Here is an 18,552-nt window from a genome sequence, read left to right on the forward strand (position 1 = left end):
ATTACACTTGTCTACCTTGAGATTCAATTGCCATTCCCTGCACCATGCGTCAATTCGCTGCAGATCCTCCTGCATTTCAGTACAATTTTCCATTGTTACAACTTCTCGATATATCACAGCAGCATCCGCAAAAAGCCTCAGTGAACTTCCGATGTTATCCACAAGGCCATTTATGTATATTTTGAATAGCAACGGTCCTACGACACTCCTCTGCGGCACACCTGAAATCATTCTTACTTCGGAAGACTTCTCTCCATTGAGAATGACATGCTGCGTTCTGTTATCTCAATCCAATCACACAATTGGCCTGATAGTCCATATGCTCTTACTTTGTTCATTAAACGACTGTGGGGAACTGTATCGAACGCCTTGCGGAAGTCAAGAAACACGGCAACTACCTGGGAACCCGTGTCTATGGTCCTCTGTGTCTCGTGGACGAATAGCGCGAGCTGGGTTTCACACGATCGTCTTTTTCGAAACTCATGCTGATTCCTACAGAGTAGATTTCTAGTTTCCAGAAAAGTCATTACACTGGAACATAATATGTGTTCCAAAATTCTAGAACTGATCGACGTTAGAGATATAGGTCTATAGTTCTGCACATCTGTTCGACGTCCCTTCTCAGAAGGTCTGGTATACAACTGCAGTTGGCACAGGGGGCGTATGGCGGGCATGCAACACACCTGCGCCATCTGTGCTCCAGCAACCCATTACATTTGCTAAGTCAGTGTATGTTACCTAGACAAATGTATTCCCGAAATATCACTACTCTACATTAATTATTGTTTGGTGTTGCGGTTTTCTTCCGGCAGTGTGCGTTCGAGCAGGTATTTCTCGCGGTGTTTCCATATTTTTGTCCAACCCCTGTAGATCTCGATACGCGACAGTTAAGTTCTACTGTCGGCCGTATCGGTTATTCGCACTGTGGTGACAGCAGTTGGCGGAAAGTAAGGCAGGCCGTGTTGGCGTACCGAGTGGGCGCGAAGTGTTGACACAGTGGAGTGATAAGGTGGCGGCGGGGCTTAGCCGTGGCCGGCTAGCGGAGGCGGCGGCGGCGGCGGCGGCGGCGGCGGCGGCGGCGCAGCAGTTGCCGCCGACTGACGTGCGCGGGCAGCAGCTGAGTCCAGCGTAGCGGGGCCCGGCAGCCGTGCGACGCCGACAGACCGCCTACTAAGACGCCCCTACTGGCCGCTACCAGAAGCCCTCGTCCACACCCGCGTCCTGTGTTCCTTTCTTCTCGTACCGAAACGCGACTTCTGTTTTTGGGAAATATACACGTACCCGAAAAAAAACTTGTTAAATGGCATCGCGCTTCGGTGTCCGGAGGCGCTGCAAGGCTGCCTGGACAAGCGACTAGGAGGGTCGGAAAAAGGTACAGTATGGTCACCTCATACACGGAGCGAGTCCAGTAAAGGACTGTGCTGCTCTGTCTGGCTTTGCGCGTAACAGCTGCTTTGTAACAAAATTGCTTTAATGAGACTTCCTGGCAGATTAAAACTGTGTGCTGGACCGAGACTCGAACTCGGGACCTTTGCCTTTCGCGGGCAAGTGCTCTAACAACTTTTTTCTTTATTTGTTTCATTTTTTTAATTTTATTTTGTTTTTACTATTTTTTGTTTTGTAATGTCTTTTGCTTTTTTATTTCTTTTCTTGTGGCAAGTGCCCTACCATCTTTTTTTTCAAAGAGAAAAAAACACCTATAACATGAGCACAAGTTGCAGGTAAGGAGAAAATAAATAAAAACCTCTTGTGTATGAAAATAAAAGACGACGTTCTTCATAAAATAACACCATATCCTTTGGAAAACGTAAAACATAAAAGGTAGCTATATTTCCGCCTTTTTTTTGTTAACATAAATGAGTATACAGTCTCACCATCAGCAGCAACCCAACTTTTTTATGTTATTTTTTTGGAGGAGCACAGGAGAAAGAAAACAAATAGGCTGCAGATAGAGAGCTATGCGTGAAAAGGATAAATATGTGTAAGGAAAAGCAAACTTAGAAGAGGAGGAGAAAAGAGAAGTGAAATAAAATAGGAATACTTTCCGCGCCATGCTCCACTTTGGCGCGCCATCAGAACAAAATGCATTCTATCATTGACCATTAAAGGGGAACGTGGGATCGTCTAGTCTTGGGCTGGCACGGTTCGTTGAGGTTCCAGCTTTGAGGCGGGTTGGTGAAAACACTCTGTAAATAGTTCGCGAAAGTGACCCGATAGTGTCGATGTCGGCGAAGGGTGTGGTGATGTACTTGGTGGCGTGTCCAAAAGTCCGCCGGATCGACGATGTCGTCCCGGAAGAGGTAGTTGACAGCCATGCCACTGATCCATGTGATGGCGTGCCACTTAGCCAATGGAAAGTAGGTCGTGTCGGGATATATCATCATGGTAGGAGAAACATGATGTGGTGGTACTCGGAGGTAGATAGCCACAATCTTCTGTACGAGGGTCCAGACACCTGACCAACTGAGCTACCCAAGCACGGCTCACGACCCGTCCTCACAGCTTTAATTCCGCCAGATGGTAAAGCACTTGCGCGCGAAAGGTAAAGGTCCCGAGTTCGAGTCTCAATCTGGCACACAGTTTTAATCTGCAAGGAAGTTTCATATCAGCGCACACTCCGCTGCAGAGTGAAAATCTCGCTCTGGAAACATCTCCCAGGCTGTGGCTAAGCCATGTCTCCGCAATATCCTTTCTTCCAGGAGTGCTAGTTATGCATGGTTCGCAGGAGAGCTTCTGTGAGGTTTGGAAAGTAGGAGACGAGGTACTGGGAGAAGTAAAACTGTGAGGACGGCGCGTGAGTCGCGCTTGGGTAGCTCAGTTGGTAGAGCGCTTGCCCGGGAAAGGCACACAGTTTTAATCTCCCAGGAAGTTTCATATCAGCGCACACTCCACTGCAGAGTGAAAATTTCATTCTGGAAAATTGCTTTAACTTCGCCTGCAGGTTTTTGGTATTTGATGTACTTGTCTGTGAGGAAACTTGCTCTCAATGTAGAGAAAACTGTACTCTTCACGAAACATACGAGACTGCAAGGTACATTCACATATACAGGGTGAAATATTGGAAGGTTGCACAGGACAGCGAAACAAATATTTTTTTATAATGTCATATTTTCCTGTGAAGATTTTTTTAAATCGGTAGAGGGACTTTTGATGAAAATGGAATGGAGTCTTGGAGATTGCAGTGCAAACAATTTTCCTAACGTGTTTTCCCCTAAGGACAAAAAATAACACAAACAAGCTGCAATTACTTATTACTAGGAGACAACATTAACGCAGTAATGTGAGTCGTGCTTGGGTAGATGGTAGAGCACTTGCCCACGAAATGCAAAGGTCCGGAGTTCGAGTCTCGGTCCGGCACACAGTTTTAATCTACCAGGAAGTTTCATATCAGCGCGCACACTCCGCTGCAGAGTGAAAATCTCATTCTGGAAACGTCCCCCAGGATGTGGCTAAGCCATGTCTCCGCTATATCCTTTCTTTCACGACTGCTACTTCTGAAAGGTTCGCAGGAGAGCTTCTGTAAAGTTTGGAAGGTAGGAGACGAGATACGGGCAGAAGTAAAGCTGTGAGGACGGGGCGTGAGTCGTGCTTGGGTAGCTCAGATTGTAGAGCACTTGCCCGCGAAAGGCAAAGGTCCTGAGTTCGAGTCTCGGTCCGGCACACAGTTTTAATCTGCCAGGAAGTTTCATTAACGCAGTAAGTTTGAAAAGTAGGACATGGGGTAATGACAGAAGTCAGCCTGCGAGGGCGGTTCCTGAGTCCCGCCTGTGTGGATCAGTCGGTAAAACCATCAGCAGCGAATGGTAAATGCTCCGCATTCCATGCATCGGCACACATTTTTAATCTGCCAGAGTGTTTGAAATCAGTGCACACTCCGCTGCACAGTGAAAATTTGTCTTGGGGCAGTCCCCTGGGCTGCGACTAAGGCATTTCTCTACAGCCGTTCTTCTTCTATGAGTGCTAGTCGCACAAGGTACGCAAGGAAACTTCTGTGAAGTTTGGAAAGTAGGAGATGAGGTACTGGCGGAAGTGTAAGGGTTGGTAATACTGCTGTCTGGGTAACTCAGTCAGTAGAAAAACACCTAATGAAAGACAAAGGATCCCAGTCTGGCAATCAGTTTTGCTAGGGAGTTTCTTCTAACAATTGTTTAGTTTGGCCATAACAGTCATTGTGTTTTGCGAAAAAGAATCATCACTGCTTAAAAAAATGTTCTGAACATAGGTAATACACTACTGGCCATCAAAATTGCTACACCACGAAGTGACGTGCTACAGACGGGAAATTTAACCGATAGGAAGAAGATGCTGTGATACGCAAATAATTAGCTTTCCAGAGCATTCACACAGGGATGGCGCCGCTGGCGACGCCTACAACGTGCTGACATGAGGAAAGTTTCCAACCGATTTCTCATACACAAACAGCAGTTGACTGGCGTTGCCTGGTGAAACGTTGTTGTAATGGCTCGTGTAAAGAGGAGAAATGTGTACCATCACGTTTCCGACTTTGATAAAGGTCGGATTGCAGGCTATCGCGATTGCGGTTTATCGTATCGCGACATTGCTGCTCGCGTTGGTCGAAATCCAATGGCTGTTAGCATAATATGGAATCGGTGGGTTCAGGAGGGTAATACGGAATGCAGCGCTGGATCCCAACGGCCTCGTATCACTAGCACTCGAGATGACAGGCATCTTGTCCCCATGGCTGTAACGGATCGTGCTGCCACGTCTCGATCCCTGAGTCAACATATGGGGACGTTTGCAAGACAACAACCATCTGCACGAACAGTTCGACGACATTTGCAGCAGCATGGACTGTCAGCTCGGAGACCATGGCTGCGGTTACCCTTGACGCTGAATCACAGACAGGAGCGCCTGCGATGCTCTACTCAACAACGAACCTGGATCCACGAATGGCAAAAAGTCATTTTCGGATGAATCCAGGTTCTGTTTACAGCATCATGATGGTAGCATCCGTGTTTGGCGACATCGCGGTGAACGCACATTGGAAGCGTGTATTCGTCATCGCCATACTGGCGTATCACCCTGCGTGATGGTATGGGTTGCCATTGGTTACACGTCTCGGTCACGTCTTGTTCGCACTGTCGGCACTTTGAACAGTGGACGTTACATTTCAGATGAGTTACGACCCGTGGCTCTACCCTTCATTCGATCCCTGCGAAACCCTACATTTCAGCAGGATAATGCACGACCGCATGTTGCAGGCCCTGTACGGGCCTTTCTGGATACAGAAAATGTTCGACTGCTGCCCTGGCCAGCACATTCTCCAGATCTCTCACCAACTGAAAACGTCTGGTGAATGGTGCCGGAGCAACTGGCTCGTCCCAATACGCCAGTCACTACTCTTGATGAACTGTGGTATCGTGTTGAAGCTGCAAGGGCAACTGTACCTGTAAACGCCATCCAGGCCTTGTTTGACTCAATGCCCAGGCGTATCAAGGCCGTTCTTACGGTCAGAGGTGGTTGTTGTGGGTACTGATTTCTCAGGATCTATGCACCCAAATTGCGTGAAAACGTAATCACATGTCAGTTCTAGTATAATATATCTGTCCAATGACTACCCGTTTATCATCTGCATTTCTTCTTGGTGTAGCAATTTTAATGGCCAGGAGTGTATGTTGTACATTTACTTAGTGATCTCGACAACGGAAATAATACAGTAGTAGCGAAAGGTGAATTTTGTATACACTGACGATGTCGTACGAAAATTGTACACTGAGCTGACGGAAGCCTCGGTACACCTCCTACTATCGTCTCCGACCTCCTTCTTCCCGGCACAGCGCATCGACTCGCTGAGGCGTGGGCTCAACAAGTCGTTCCAAGTCTCCTGCAGAAATATTGAGCCCTGCTGCGTCTATAGCCTTCCACAGTTGCGAGAGTGTTGCCGGTGCAGGATTCTGTGCACGAACTGACATCTCCATTATGTCCCCTAAATGTTCGATGGGATTCATGTCGGACGATCTGGGCTGTCAGATCTTCCGATCGTATTATCCGTAATGTCCTTCAAACCAGTCGCTAACAATTGTGGTCTTGTGACATGGCGCATTGTCATCCATAAAAAACCCACCCGTACCCTACCACCAGCTTTTACCAACTGTAACCGCGACTCATCTGACCAGGCAAATGCTTTCAAGTCGTCTAGGATCTAACCGCTGTGGTCACGAGCCCAGGAGAGGCGCTGCAGGCGATGTGCTGTCAGCAAAAGCACTCGCGTCGGTCGTCCGCTGCCATAGCCTATTGTAACGTCCCCTTAGTAAAATTATAAATGACTGTGCTGGTAAACCTCTTACGTTATTTGATTTTCAAACAGCTGAGCAGAACTCAACGTACTCAGACAGTTTTCTCTGTACTTATTCTGATCGTCACTAAACTGACACAATATTTTAGCACAACGCAGTCTGACTTTCAATAATCCCTAAAGAAGAATGGCCCTGACTAACAGTAACCTTTACCTTTCATGAATCACTTACCTCACAAAATCTTCGTTACTCGAACTACTGCAATACAGCGAGCGCCACTACTGCCAGCTAAATAAAAGATTCAAACTACTGAAGGCACTAACTACTGATAGGCATAGTTAGCAAATGAAAGATTTTGATAGAGAATAAACAATGTATTTACCTTAATAGTGTTCAAGAGTCATAATATATATATATATCAGTTCATGACTTCCAGTCTTACAAATTTCCTTTTTCTGACGGACACACGCCAGATCGTCCGCTCTCAAAACCCTGCCATATCTCTCTCCACATCCACCACTGTTGGCGGCTCACCTCCAACTGCGCAACGCTACGCGCTGTTCCCATCCAACTGCAGACGCAGACGCACAAGACCGAGGGCTGAACCCTCTGCTGGGGGCGAAGTAATAGCGCTTTGTGCGCTTCACCTTCTTAAATGATGGGGTGAAAATGTGGGATGACATCGTGCCAACACTACAATAGTGAATATTGCAACAATGATTCCAACCAGCCACAGACTCCACACAGCACAGTTGGTGATTTTCATACAGAGCGCTACGTTGCGTTACCAACATAAAAACCTAAACAGCCTACTTACACTATTAACGACGAATTCCGCCGCAATGTCCTAACGAATATGTCCGTCGTACGTCCCACATTTCTCCGGTTATTTCACGCAGTGTTGGTTGCGTGTTAGTACTAACAACTCTACGTGAACGCAGCTGCTCTTGGTCGTTAAGTGCATTGTCTGTGGAGAGACGTAAAGCGTGGAATTTGGTTCTCGCACACTCTTGACATTGTAAATCTCGGATTACTGAATTCCCTAAACATTTCCGAAATGAGTTGTCCCATGCGACTAGCTCCAAACACCTTTCCGCCGCCGGCCGGTGTGGCCGAGCGGTTCTAGGCGCTTCAGTCAGGAACTGCGCGACCGCTACGGTCGCAGGTTCGAATCCTGCTTCGGGCATGGATGTATGTGATGTCCTTAGGTTAGTAGTTCTATTTATAGGGGACTGATGACCTCAGATGTTAAGTCCCATAGTGCTCAGAGCCATTCGAACCATTTTTGAACCTTTCCGCCTTCGAAGTCTATTGATTTCCGTCGTACGGCCTAGATCATGTTGGACACCATTTCAAACGAACCACCTGTGTACAAATGACAGCTTCACAAATGCACTGCTGTTTTATACCTTGTGTACGTGATACTGCCGCCATCGTATATGTTTATATCGCTATCCCATAACTTTTGACACCTCAGTTTAGTACGTTGTGTATAACACTGCTCGACGAGGGCTGGTGTGTCGGCCAGCCTGGATGTTGTTTTTAGGCGGTTTCCCACGTCCACATAGGCTAAAACGGCTGGTACCCACTTCACGTCTCCCTTACGCGCTACGCAAACATTTAGAAAACGTTTCCAGACTGAGATTTTCACTCTGCAGCGGAGCGTGCGCTGATATGAAACTTCCTGGCAGATTAAAACTATGTGGCGGAGCGAGACTCGAACTCGGGACCTTTGCCTTTCGCGGGCAAGTGCTCTACCATCTGAGCTACCCACGCACGACTCACGCCTCGTCCTCACAGCTTTACTTCTGCCAGTATCTCGTCTCCTACCTTCCAAACTTTACAGAAGCTCTCCTGCGAACCTTGCAGAACTAGCACTCATGAAAGAAAGGATATTGCGGAGACATGGCTTAGCCACAGCCTGGGGCATGTTTCCAAAATGAGATTTTCACTCTGCAGCGGAGTGTGCGCTAATATGAACCTGTGAGGACGTGGCGTGAGACATGCTTGGGTAGCTCAGATGGTAGACCACTTGCCCGCGAAAGGCAAAGGTCCCGAGTTCGAGTCTTGCTCTGCCATACAGTTTTAATCTGTCAGGAAGTTTCATTTAGAAAACGTTCTTAAATCTGAACATGAGATTTACCCTAGATGAAGACTGACTGGGGTAAAGCAATTCCATCCCTGCGGAAGTGGTGGCGTTAGGAGATGACGTCCGACCACGAGCTTTGTCTAACATAGTGAAAGGCTCTTTAACTAAGTAAGACTCCGTAAAGAAAAGGGGCAAGGCGAGGAGGAGGAGGTGGAGAAAGAAGAATGGATATGTGTTGACGAAAACTCTCTTCGTCGTGGGACGTTGCAAGTAGCGACCAGCGGCCGTGCAGCGCCGTGACGACGCATCCACTTGTGCCGACGCACTGCATTGCCATGGCGACGTTTGTTTACGAGCCAGTCGCGCGTCCGTGGCCCGCGCTGGATTGCCGGGCAAGGATGGACGAATCGCGGCAGCTCGTGACTGCTGAATTAAATCGGAGCTAGCCGGCTGGCTTCCACGTGTCAAGAGCACACTTCTTATTCCGCCTGTGTGGAGTACCGCTCCTTTTGAAGAGAACAGTGGTAGGAATGCCGACGTGGTGTACAGTGTCTGTCATAATTAAGCGCGAAGACTGACGCGGGTGAAAATAAACAAATATTTATGTAAACATAGTCCAAACAGCGAATACACTCCTGGAAATTGAAATAAGAACACCGTGAATTCATTGTCCCAGGAAGGGGAAACTTTATTGACACATTCCTGGGGTCAGATACATCACATGATCACACTGACAGAACCACAGGCACATAGACACAGGCAACAGAGCATGCACAATGTCGGCACTAGTACAGTGTAAATCCACCTATCGCAGCAATGCAGGCTGCTATTCTCCCATGGAGACGATCGTAGAGATGCTGGATGTAGTCCTGTGGAACGGCTTGCCATGCCATTTCCACCTGGCGCCTCAGTTGGACCAGCATTCGTGCTGGACGTGCAGACCGCGTGAGACGACGCTTCATCCAGTCCCAAACATGCTCAATGGGGGACAGATCCGGAGATCTTACTGGCCAGGGTAGTTGACTTACACCTTCTAGAGCACGTTGGGTGGCACGGGTTACTTGCGGACGTGCATTGTCCTGTTGGAACAGCAAGTTCCCTTGCCGGTCTAGGAATGGTAGAACGATGGGTTCGATGACGGTTTGGATGTACCGTGCACTATTCAGTGTCCCCTCGACGATCACCAGTGGTGTACGGCCAGTGTAGGAGATCGCTCCCCACACCATGATGCCGGGTGTTGGCCCTGTGTGCCTCGGTCGTATGCAGTCCTGATTGTGGCGCTCACCTGCACGGCGCCAAACACGCATACGACCATCATTGGCACCAAGGCAGAAGCGACTCTCATCGCTGAAGACGACACGTCTCCATTCGTCCCTCCATTCACGCCTGTCGCGACACCACTGGAGGCGGGCTGCACGATGTTGGGGCGTGAGCGGAAGACGGCCTAACGGTGTGCGGGACCGTAGCCCAGCTTCATGGAGACGGTTGCGAATGGTCCTCGCCGATACCCCAGGAGCAACAGTGTCCCTAATTTGCTGGGAAGTGGCAGTGCGGTCACCTACGGCACTGCGTAGGATCCTACGGTCTTGGCGTGCATCCGTGCGTCGCTGCGGTCCGGTCCCAGGTCGACGGGCACGTGCACCTTCCGCCGACCACTGGCGACAACATCGATGTACTGTGGAGACCTCACGCCCCACGTGTTGAGCAATTCGGCGGTACGTCCACCCGGCCTCCCGCATGCCCACTATACGCCCTCGCTCAAAGTCCGTCAACTGCACATACGGTTCACGTCCACGCTGTCGCGGCATGCTACCAGTGTTAAAGACTGCGATGGAGCTCCGTATGCCACGGCAAACTGGCTGACACTGACGGCGGCGGTGCACAAATGCTGCGCAGCTAGCGCCATTCGACGGCCAACACCGCGGTTCCTGGTGTGTCCGCTGTGCCGTGCGTGTGATCATTGCTTGTACAGCCCTCTCGCAGTGTCCGGAGCAAGTATGGTGGGTCTGACACACCGGTATCAATGTGTTCTTTTTTCCATTTCCAGGAGTGTATTTGCTTAGGAGCCGTCGTTGGCCTGAGCATAAATATTGTCCTGCTTGGTAAAATTGTATTTGAAATATACCGAGTGATCAAAAAGTCAGTATAAATTTGAAAACTGAATAAATCACGGAAAAAAAAGTTCAAAAAATGTCCGACAGATGGCGCTGCATCTGATCAGAACAGCAATAATTAGCATAAGAAAGTAAGACAAAGCAAAGATGACGTTCTTTACAGAAAATGCTCAATATGTCCACCATCATTCCTCAACAATAGCTGTAGTCGAGGAATAATGTTGTGAACAGCACTGTAAAGTATGTCCGGAGTTATGGTGAGGCACTGGCGTCGGATGTTGTCTTTCAGCATCCCTAGAGATGTCGGTCGATCACGATACACTTGCGACTTCAGGTAACCACAAAGCCAATAATTGCACGGACTGAGGTCTGGGGACCTGAGAGGCCAAGCACGACGAAAGTGGCGGCTGAGTACACGATCATCACCAAACGACGCGCGCAAGAGATCTGTCGGACATTTTGTAAACTTTGTTTTTTTTTGTTCTAATAAAACCCCATGTCATTCCAAGCATGTGTGTCAATTTTTACCTCTCTATCTACATTATTCCGTGGTTTATTAAGTTTTCAAATTTATACTGACTTTTTGATCACCCGGTACACTTTACGTTTGGTCTCCACCTAACTGGGCGTAAATTTCATTCATGGCCTATCTTAACGAGAAAAACAGTATTGCTTCAGTACGCTACACGTTACAATTTATTGTACACTCGAAACTGTTAAAAGAAGTATTAGGTATTCCATGTGTCATCCTTGCATTAAGAGATAACACTACAGTGAGTTACGGATTCCTTCCAGCGCCACCGGATCCTCTCGTAAACCTTGACAAGACTGTGCAACTCTTTGTTCAAGTTCTTCAACCGTATCAACGCGAGTGCTGTACGTTTCACTTCTGAGAAGACGTCGGAAAGAAATATCGGAAGGACTGACGTCAGGTGGTCTTGGACGCCAAAGTACAGGCCGTTCTCGACCTACGCATATTAGATCATACTGGCGCTTTAGAGGTGGTCTTACGTCAGCAGTAAAATTTGTTTGAGCCCCATCATGCATGTATAATACAGGGGCGTGACTAGCAAATGGCGCAAGCGGCTCCCTGACGTCCAAAAGAAAGACAGAAAATAAGGGAACATTAAAATGAAAAGTGGAAAAATAGGAAAAACGGTCGGCATCGATATTCGTCCACTAAGGCCCATAGTATGTCAAAAATTGTGTTCATCTACGAAGGGAATGGCTGAAAAACGAAAAGAGCACGAAAGCAATAACGGACACACTTTGCAGGGATGGAACCACAAGGTTCTGCTTGTAAAGACTCAGGTTTTGGCAGCCACGAGGTGATACTTCAGTAGTTTGTACAGAGGTGCTTCTGCACACGCCAATAATTTTAATCGGAAAGAGGAAGATGTAAATATTTAGTGATACTTAGTCCTTAATTATGAAAAGGAGGCGCACTAGCGACCAGTCTTCAAATGCCTTATGGTATCAGCAGTGTTGCCCAGTGACAATGGCCAACTTTGCCCCGAAATTGGAAGCCGAGTGACGTCTCATCAATGCACCGCTGTGCACGGCTACAAATATACTCCTGGAAATGGAAAAAAGAACACATTGACACCGGTGTGTCAGACCCACCATACTTGCTCCGGACACTGCGAGAGGGCTGTACAAGCAGTGATCACACGCACGGCACAGCGGACACACCAGGAACCGCGGTGTTGGCCGTCGAATGGCGCTAGCTGCGCAGCATTTGTGCACCGCCGCCGTCAGTGTCAGCCAGTTTGCCGTGGCATACGGAGCTCCATCGCAGTCTTTAACACTGGTAGCATGCCGCGACAGCGTGGACGTGAACCGTATGTGCAGTTGACGGACTTTGAGCGAGGGCGTATAGTGGGCATGCGGGAGGCCGGGTGGACGTACCGCCGAATTGCTCAACACGTGGGGCGTGAGGTCTCCACAGTACATCGATGTTGTCGCCAGTGGTCGGCGGAAGGTGCACGTGCCCGTCGACCTGGGACCGGACCGCAGCGACGCACGGATGCACGCCAAGACCGTAGGATCGTACGCAGTGCCGTAGGGGACCGCACCGCCACTTCCCAGCAAATTAGGGACACTGTTGCTCCTGGGGTATCGGCGAGGACCATTCGCAACCGTCTCCATGAAGCTGGGCTACGGTCCCGCACACCGTTAGGCCGTCTTCCGCTCACGCCCCAACATCGTGCAGCCCGCCTCCAGTGGTGTCGCGACAGGCGTGAATGGAGGGACGAATGGAGACGTGTCGTCTTCAGCGATGAGAGTCGCTTCTGCCTTGGTGCCAATGATGGTCGTATGCGTGTTTGGCGCCGTGCAGGTGAGCGCCACAATCAGGACTGCATACGACCGAGGCACACAGGGCCAACACCCGGCATCATGGTGTGGGGAGCGATCTCCTACACTGGCCGTACACCACTGGTGATCGTCGAGGGGACACTGAATAGTGCACGGTACATCCAAACCGTCATCGAACCCATCGTTCTACCATTCCTAGACCGGCAAGGGAACTTGCTGTTCCAACAGGACAATGCGCGTCCGCATGTATCCCGTGCCACCCAACGTGCTCTAGAAGGTGTAAGTCAACTACCCTGGCCAGCAAGATCTCCGGATCTGTCCCCCATTGAGCATGTTTGGGACTGGATGAAGCGTCGTCTCACGCGGTCTGCACGTCCAGCACGAACGCTGGTCCAACTGAGGCGCCAGGTGGAAATGGCATGGCAAGCCGTTCCACAGGACTACATCCAGCATCTCTACGATCGTCTCCATGGGAGAATAGCAGCCTGCATTGCTGCGAAAGGTGGATATACACTGTACTAGTGCCGACATTGTGCATGCTCTGTTGCCTGTGTCTATGTGCCTGTGGTTCTGTCAGTGTGATCATGTGACGTATCTGACCCCAGGAATGCGTCAATAAAGTTTCCCCTTCCTGGGACAATGAATTCACGGTGTTCTTATTTCAATTTCCAGGAGTGTATTAACTTCTGTCAGTAGGGACGCACTGTTTGAATGTCTACATCAACATCCACATTTATACTCCGCAAGCCACCCAACGGTGTGTGGCGGAGGACACTTTACGTGCCACTGCCATTACCTCCCTTTCCTGTTCCAGTCGCGTATGATTCACGGGAAGAACGACTGCCGGAAAGCCTCCGTGTGCGCTCGAATCTCTCTAATTTTACATTCGTGATCTCCTCGGGAGGTATAAGTAGGGGGAAGCAATATATTCGATACCTCATCCAGAAACGCACCCTCTCGAAACCTGGACAGCAAGCTACACCGCGATGCAGAGCGCCTCTCTTGCAGTGTCTGCCACTTGAGTTTGCTAAACATCTCCGTAACGCTATCACGTTTACCAAATAACCCTGTGACGAAACGCGCCGCTCTTCTTTGGATCTTCTCTATCTCCTCTGTCAACCCGACCTGATACGGATCCTACACTTATGAGCAATACTCAAGTATAGGTCGAACGAGTGTTTTGCAAGCCACCTCCTTTGTTGATGGACTACATTTTCTAAGGACTCTCCCAATGAATCTCAACCTGGCACCCGCCTTACCAACAATTACGTTCGAGGTACGACGCCTTCTGAAGATGCTCTTCTCAGGCGGAGTCGCAACGCTGATTTTCTCAGGAAAACCTATGTATTATCGTCTAGAGAATTTCGAAAATTAAAAATTCTGATAATATATACAGTTTACTCATTTCGAGGACTATGGATGGCATGATGTCAACAACTGTATGTTTTACCAAAGTATGCAATGAATTACAGAGAACCGTTCAAGTTACAATATTAATTTTCTTTATTACTTAATGACTAGTTTCGAGACTAAGTGGATGATTTGATAATGAGCATAGACTCTAAACTGCTCACCAAGTACTAAGGTAAATTAATATTGCAACTTGGACGGTTCTCTGCAATTTATTGCATAATTTGATGTAGAGTTTAAGTGATTTTCGTAAATTTTGCTCCATCTCCCTTAAGAGTTACGCTGTTGCACATGACTGGCTATACATTCAAAAGGAATTAATGTGCTACAAATCTTTTCAGCTAGAAGTTAAAGTAAAAAAAGTAACATAACTAACAACAAAAAAGTTTGAGCTAAATTTTGCATCGAAATTGTTAGCGATCGAAAGTTTAAAAATAATTCAGATATGTTATGAAATGAAGAACCTACTGTCAATCACACATATGAGTTTGGATGAAGAAATCGAGAGAAAAACTTGTGCTTGTCATAAGCGGTTTGAACCAATCCCCATAATTATGTCTGCAAACATATTTCAGTCCATTAAAATGAAAGGATGGTCAACAATTAGCTCATAAATGTTACTACTCTTTTTACTCACAATATGGAGTCTAAATTCCGTCTATAGATCACGATCATTTTTATTACAATTTTTTGTCCTGACCCCAATTATTTTGTTTTATAGCGTTCCTTACAAAATGCTTCGGCATCACCATTAGTAACTCAATAAAAATTTAGTATAGAATATATCTAAAACACATAACGCAGTTATTTCTGGAGAATGGCTCTGTAGAATCTCAGAGTGCGTTAAGCAGTAAGAGACTGAACATTTACGCGAATAGACTCAACCACAGGACCATTCACAGCCTTATGCACATACCTGTGTTAAAAAAAAATATAAAAGAGTGCAATTTTTAGCGTAATGTTTTCGAAACCATAATTTATGTCCCATAAACATTCGTAACAATCTGTCCTCCGTGGAAAAATCTGCAATATAACATACTGAAACACGAGTAATTTTTTAACGTCACCGAACTACTTGACAATTATGATTCAGTTCTGAAAAAAATGACATGAGAAACATGTCTCTATAAAGAACCAGAGTGTCGTAAATCATAAAGAAATTATTTCTTTGGTGGTAAGAGAAGTCAAACAGGAAATAATTCAAGATATTCAAAATGCAAAGCTGTTTTCTGTCAAATTCGATACTGCACAAGACGTTAGTAAAATCCTTTAGTGGGAGTCTTTTACTATGTTACAATAATCAAAGGTGATTCTAGAAACCCGCTACCCACATCAAAGAGGAATCTACATTACCATCCGAACATCAAATAATTACATCTACACAATGGAAGACATTAGATCAAATTATGAGGCGAAGACTGTGACAGACTTGGATTATGAGCAGCGTGCACAATAGAACACAAAAAAGAAAAAAAAATCAGGAATTAGCTCCCCATATCTTTGTCGTCTATTGTGCAAGTCATGATTTAAATATAATCCTCAAATGCGCTGTAGAGGTTAATCAAGGAACAGCCTCGTTTTTCGAAACAGTCGAGCACGGCAATAATTATTTTTGCATAACATGTTATAGCGAAGGAATTGGCAAATTTGTTCCTTGAGTACTTCCGAGGTAACGCTAAAGCAGCTAAACCAGTACATATCCAGCTGGGTGGTACGACGCCACCTATGCGCTTATAGAAAGGTTCGTTGACGTTCTTAAGCCTGTCACAAATATAATTCTTACAAATAAGAAATACAATTAAGCAATTGCAGACATAGGTCTTAAAAATAAAACTTAATATTGTAGCTTTGTTGTCGTCTTAGTGATGTAGTATAAAATACTAGAAAAAGATCAGTACAGCATCTAAAGCAAAATAATCCGAATGTATGGACACTGAAACTGCATATTACCTCTATGGAAAAGCTCTGCCACGAATAACTTGCTAGCATAAAAGTATCGTTAGACATACAGCTGTATGAACTTTCAACATATTTGTAAATTACCTAACAAACAAGAAACAGTTATGAAGCATTTCGAAGAGCTGCTGACAGCGCCTATAGCTATAATTGGAGTGACACTTCCTTGTTCGATGATGACGCCATTTACTTGCAACAATATATGCTATTTTAAGGAACGAAGTAAGTTACAGACAAGTACAGAGCAAAACTATCTATTGCCTGTGATGAAGATCTTAAAATGTAGCACTTGTGTTCATAACAACATTGCCTCTTGACATTTATCCCCTGTTTGTAGAACACCTTACAGTGATAAGAATTTCATTTAAAGCATAAATGTCTAAACTGTCTAGTGTATAAGATTTCGAAGTGCCATTGTACTAGTACTGAGTAACCCTGACGTAAGTACAGCTGTATTCATGAATCTGACAGTACCTGTTGCGAAAGTCAAGCATTCTTTTTCCAAGCTAAAAATTAAATTGAAAAAGTGTTAGTTTTATATAATGATTCGGGAACGGTTATCTTGTTGTACATCTCTCTTGAATTAACTTGTTGCTTACGTTTTGTCTCAAAAACTGTATTATTTCCCTTTTTGATGGTATTATTCTGTGTTGTAATTGATTAAATTAAATATTGTTATTTGGAACGTGAGATGGTCGTGCTACTAGGCGAATACTGATTTCCATTAGAAAACTGTTTTGATATTACATTAAAATTTTGCTTACACAGATTGTGGTATTTGTTAGTGCAAAGGCGACGGAAGGAACAAATATTGCAGATATTGATGGGTCAGAGAAAATGGATTTAAGAAACATTCTGCTTTACTAAGCTATTAAAGATAAAGCACTATTTTTAAAAAAAGTTTTGTGTGATTAATTTTGCTTTTTTACCAATGTGGGAAGATAGAAGTTATGATGATTGATTTGTGTATATGTGGGGGGGGGGGGGAGGGGGGGTGAAGTGGTGGGGAATAACTTTGAGAGAAGCGAAGTTGGCGACGTTTTGGTTGGCTGGGAATGTGGAAGAAAGCGGCCACGGAAGAGGCTGAAGTGGCGGGACGACTTTAGATTCTTGCTTTGGGACCTTCATGACTGTACGTCTCTCGTAACATGGGACGTGGGTGAAAATAAAGCCCAATTACAGGGAGACTTACTCGAAGAACTTACATTTCAATTACATTTGTACTAAGACAATGTTTTATAATGATGTCAGTGGCTGTTCACAATTATACATTTGCACTTTTCTCGCAAACAGCTCGTTTGCGCACCCACGTTCACAGAAACTTTTTGTTTCTATAATCGCATACCTTCATCTGTATCAGTTTTCGCTATTATTTGTTGTACATGGTGTATAACATATAGATCATGTTATTTCCAACTACATCCATAAGTTCATGACTACCCAGCAATTCACACTTAGTTACCTGACAGACGGTTCGTCGAAACAGCTTCAGACTATTTCTATACCGTTCCATTCCCGAACAACACTCGGTAAAAACGAGCTCTGGTTACTCTTTTTTTTTTGCGAAAATCGTTTAAGTCTACGTCGGTGGACGTAACAAAAGGTTTTCACAGTCAGAGGAGAAAGTTCGCGCTGAAATATTGTAAAAAGATCACGCCGCTACGTAAAATGTCTTTCTTATAATGACTGCCATCCCAAGTCACTTATCATGTTCATGACACCCTCTCTCCGTTTGTGCGATAGTACGGAACGCGGTACTCTTCTTTGAACTTTTTCAATGTACTCCGTTAATCCTACCTGGTAAGGATCACACACCGCGCAGCAATATTCCAAAAGAGGACGGACAAGCATAGTATAGGCAGTCTCTTTAGTAGATCTGTTGCGTATTCAAAGTATTCTGCCCATGAAACGCAGTCTTTAGTTCGCTTTCCTCACAACGTTTTCTATGTGATCATTCGAATTTAAGTTGTTCGTAATTATAACCGCTAGGTATTTAGCTGAACTGACAGGCTTCAGATTTGCTTTGTTTATCGTGTAGCTGGCCCCTGTCACCGAGCGGTTCTAGGCGCTTCAGTCCGGAACCGCGCTGCTGCTACAGTCGCAAATTCGAATCCTGCCTCGGACATGGATGTGTGTGATGTCCTTAAGGGGAGCCGGAGCTGGTCAAATCCTAAAAATTACGATTTGTTTTTGCTACCGAAAATTAATTGGAACATTCCCCTTTAATGTAAACTTTGAATTATTGTTCTACTCGCCGTAGAAGTGGAGTTATTACCATTTCCCCCCACGCCTGCAGAGGAAATGGGCGGCCGCTGAATGCATCTAACACCCTCCCGTGACTTCCTGGCGAACTGCTTGGGATTTTCTCGGCCTGTTACGCATACAGCGCCTTATGTTACGCGTACAGCGA

General features: G+C 46.2%; 1 protein-coding gene across 1 annotated transcript in view; it reads left to right on the top strand.

Moving 5' to 3' along the window:
- The first annotated feature begins 1,149 nt into the window (after positions 1–1,149).
- The window catches only part of LOC124619870 (fatty acid 2-hydroxylase), a 504,251-nt gene continuing 486,848 nt past the window's right edge, over positions 1,150–18,552 (top strand). Inside the window, exon 1 of the mRNA XM_047146489.1 lies at positions 1,150–1,372. The gene's annotated coding sequence lies outside the window, so the exon portion shown is untranslated. The remainder of the gene's footprint in view (positions 1,373–18,552) is intronic.

Source organism: Schistocerca americana, chromosome 6, assembly GCF_021461395.2.
Source record: "Schistocerca americana isolate TAMUIC-IGC-003095 chromosome 6, iqSchAmer2.1, whole genome shotgun sequence".
NCBI classification, from domain to species: domain Eukaryota; kingdom Metazoa; phylum Arthropoda; class Insecta; order Orthoptera; family Acrididae; genus Schistocerca; species Schistocerca americana.